This window comes from Muscardinus avellanarius (genome assembly GCF_963383645.1).
Source record: "Muscardinus avellanarius genome assembly, chromosome: 10".
NCBI classification, from domain to species: Eukaryota; Metazoa; Chordata; class Mammalia; order Rodentia; family Gliridae; genus Muscardinus; species Muscardinus avellanarius.
This window is the reverse complement of record NC_137796.1, coordinates 30198874-30202723: the sequence shown is the minus strand read 5'-3', so window position 1 is coordinate 30202723 and position 3850 is coordinate 30198874.

Genomic DNA, 3850 nt, shown 5'->3' with positions numbered 1-3850 from the left:
AAGAACAATTAAAAGGATAAATAAATGGATGGGTAGACAGATACATACATACATGTACAGAAAGATAGAGGAGAACATAGATATGTGCTCTCATATTTCATGCCATCACCCCACTATGGTTTGGTTTGAGAGTGTTTCCTAGGTGTGCATGTGATGGATTTTTAGTCACTGTATGGCTTTCTTGAGAGTAGGTGGGAGCTTTAAGAGGTGGTCCTAGTGGGAGGTAACTAAGTCAATGGGGGTATTATCTTCAGAAGGGATTAATGTATCTCTCCCAGAACCAAGCTAGCTCTTGTAAGAGCAAATTGTTATTAAGTAAGCCTGGCCCCTTCCAGATCTCTGGCTTCCTGTCCCACCATGCATTGTCTTTGAATATGCTCCACCTTTGTGATGCCACCTGATGTTAAGTCCCCACCCACCACAGCTGAGCAGATGCCAAATCCATGTCATATTCTTGAGCCTACAGAATTGTGAGTGTTTTCTATAGGTCAGATTTAAAAGAAGTGCCTCTAGGGCCACAAGGTGTGTAATAGAAACTATCACCATACCAAGCTTCCACCACACTGTCACTGTCCCCTTCACTTTCTATCTATCCTTTAAGTCCAGAATTGACCTCCAACCCATTCATTCAGCACTGTGAGCAATTCACCAATGAATTCCCTTGTATTTTGACACAGTTGAATGTCACTGTAGGCTTTCCTATCCTGCCCTTTTCTTCTCAGGGAGGAAATGAGGCACATTGTTAGCACTAACATGCAGTAAGCCCAAGGATTATGACCACATGGGAATCTGTCTCAGCTCAGGGAAGGGAATGGGGCTTGTCTTCTAGATGGATTATAGGCAGCACCAGCTGGGACAGCTCCCAGATGCAGAGCTTCTCTCCTTACCTCTTCTTAGGGAAAACCTGGATAGAATTGTTGACTTGCAGCTATGGTCAGATGCTGTGAGAGAATTGGGCTTTGGGGTTAGGCAAAAATTTCAGGGTCCTAAAGGCCTTCAAGGGAAGAGAAGGAATGGGAATCCCTTGGAGAAAGGACTCATTTATGCCTTTATCTAAAGCTCCTAGAAACTTTCTTAAAAAGTACAAAGATTAGAAAATTATCTGAGGTCCCCCTCTGTCCTGTGTTCAGTCTTTTCAAGTTTTAGAAGATACTTTTTCCTGTTTAAAATGTTATAGACAAAAGGTAATAATATATGGCATTGATATCTAACTTATTATTTGGTGTGGATTCTAGCAAATGTGATTGTGAGATATGACATGTGTACTAGTATTGGGAAGAGGTTTTAAAATTTATTAATGTATCAGTATTGGGAAAGAAGTCCAATTTTAAAAATATATCTTTTATACTAAGAAAACCAGGGCTAGCTAGCAAGGACTTGTAATTTACATTTTAAAAGAGAAAGAAGGCTGGAGCCAGAGATGGGAGAAAATCCCAGATCCTGGAGAAACAAGTTCACACATCTCAGGGGATGGAACAAAAGGTGGTCAGAGATGGGGCTGCTCCCCCTTCTGGGGCAGATCCGCCTGGAGACAGCAGAACCAGGGCTGGAGATAAGGGGTAGCATTATCTCCAGATCAAAGGACCTGCTTAGTAAACTGGAGTTCTATGGCATTTTCATTCGAATTGCTTCCCTGTGCCCTGCTCCAGCACAGGGCTGTAACTATCTCTATCTTTTTAATAAACTTCTTTAAATCTTCAGCAGCGGTCCAAGTGATGAATATTTATTCTTAGCTTAGGACAAGAATCCACGGTTTTTCTGTTTGTTTGTGTGGTGGTGGGGGGAATTACTTCTCCCCCCACACACACCACGCACATTTCACCCACACAATATGTACTCAGATTTCTGGTGGGTGTGAAGTGATGCGGATGTGAATTTGTGGAGCATAAGAAGAATAACTTTAAAGGAGCCCAGTCTTTACCCATCCCATCTTCTGCAAAGCTGGACGACATAAGTAAATGTTAAAAAGTGAGAGCAGTTATTCCCAAAGTTGCTTATCATATTAGGTCTGTAAATGCCCAAGATGTTAAAACAGTTTTTTTTAAGATACTATAGCAACTAAACAATACACATCCCAGAGTGCCCAAATGTGATAGTTTTCATATACATCAGAATGTTTAAAAACATGCTGGGCATGGTGGCACATGCTTGTCATCCCAATAATTTGGAGGCTGAAGCAGAAGGATTGCCAGTTCACAGGTAACCTCAGCTATTTAGTGAGGCCCTCTGCAATATAGTGAGACCTTTTTTTCAAAATAAAAAAATGAAAAATAGAGTTGGAGTGTAGATTGTAGGTAGAATGTCCCTGGGTTACATCCCCAATACCACAATAAAAAGCTTAAAAACAAAAAAATAATTGTTCAGATCTCACCCAGGAAGATTCAACTTTAGTTGTACTTGGATGCTGGACATTGAAAATTTTAAAAATCCCCATGAGTGATTCTTGTACATATGCCCAGATAGAAAAAGTTTCAGTTATACTAATGGGGGAAAATGGCAAATGTGATTTGTCAACTGTAGCTCATAAAATAACTGATTGCATGTGAACAGGAAGAAGTAGGGAAGAGGGCCCTTTATCTGAAAGATCTGGAAATGTGTCACACCTGGCAAGACACCTGTCAAAATTAGTACATCATCTAAGGATGTTGGGATTGCAAGCAGTGTATAAATGATAAATGCAGTATCATGTAATACAGAGCATTTGTATAAGTGAGTTAAATGCCATTTTCTAGTGGTTAATTTTTCCTAATATCAAAGAAAAAATTAGCCTTCTGTGTCTGAGGTGATATGGAATTTCCAGTTTTTTTTTTTGCATGTTTTCTGGTCTTCTTTCAAGGACCACAAAGCATCCCTTAGACAGTGATGCATGAGAAATGGTAGATACACCTTCTATTCTCTGGAGGAACTCAGATACTTATTTTATACTATCTGCTTATCATCCAATGGGACTTAACTTAGTTTTTCAGTAATAACTTGCTTATAGCACACCTGCATGAGCTGACTTCCTTCCTGGTCTCCCTTCTCCACTCCTTTTTCAGTATTTCCTGAAGTCATCCTCCTAAAAAACAACAGCACTCTAATCTTGCCTAAGGGCCTCCACTTGAGGGAACAGAAAACATCATGCTGGACCTCTGTGGTTCTCTTCTTAGTTGTATACACACTGAGGATCATCTTGTCTTCTTGGTGAATTGACACTTGTTATTTTATAATTTTCATCTTTTTCCTTTCTAATAATCATTCATGTGATAACAATATAGCTATCCAGATTTCTCTTTGAGTGTCTGTGTGGTGTATGCTTTTACTTTTACATCCAATCTTTTACACCCTTTTACATAAGGTGTATATTTCCTCAAAGTTTGCTTTTAAAGTCAAGAATGATGATTCCAAACTTATGTGAAAAGTTTTGTTAAATACATTCTAGACGACGTCTTTGGGGTCAGGGCAGGGCAGGCCTTTCAAGTGTCTCTACAATGCCTTACACAAGAGGCAAAAGACACTGGCTTGGAGATTTTATGTGGTTGTGGATTCAAGACATGGTGAGCTTTATGAGGCTTGTAATTTTATCAGCTAAGCACTCACCAAGTCACTCCCAGCAAAGAAATCCTTCTACCGTGGTACCTTTCTCTGCAATTCAGAGGATAGATTCATCTCCAGTCAAGGCAAAGACACTGATTTCATCTCCAAAAGAACATTTATTCTCCAAACTGAGACAAGTACACACATTCTACACACATTCCCACTCCCAGGCCTCTGCCCACACCCACCTCACATTCTCTAGCCTCTACAATAGGATGCACACAGTGCACCTCTCTTGGTGGCTCCATTCTCCGGAGGCTGCTGAGCCTCCCAT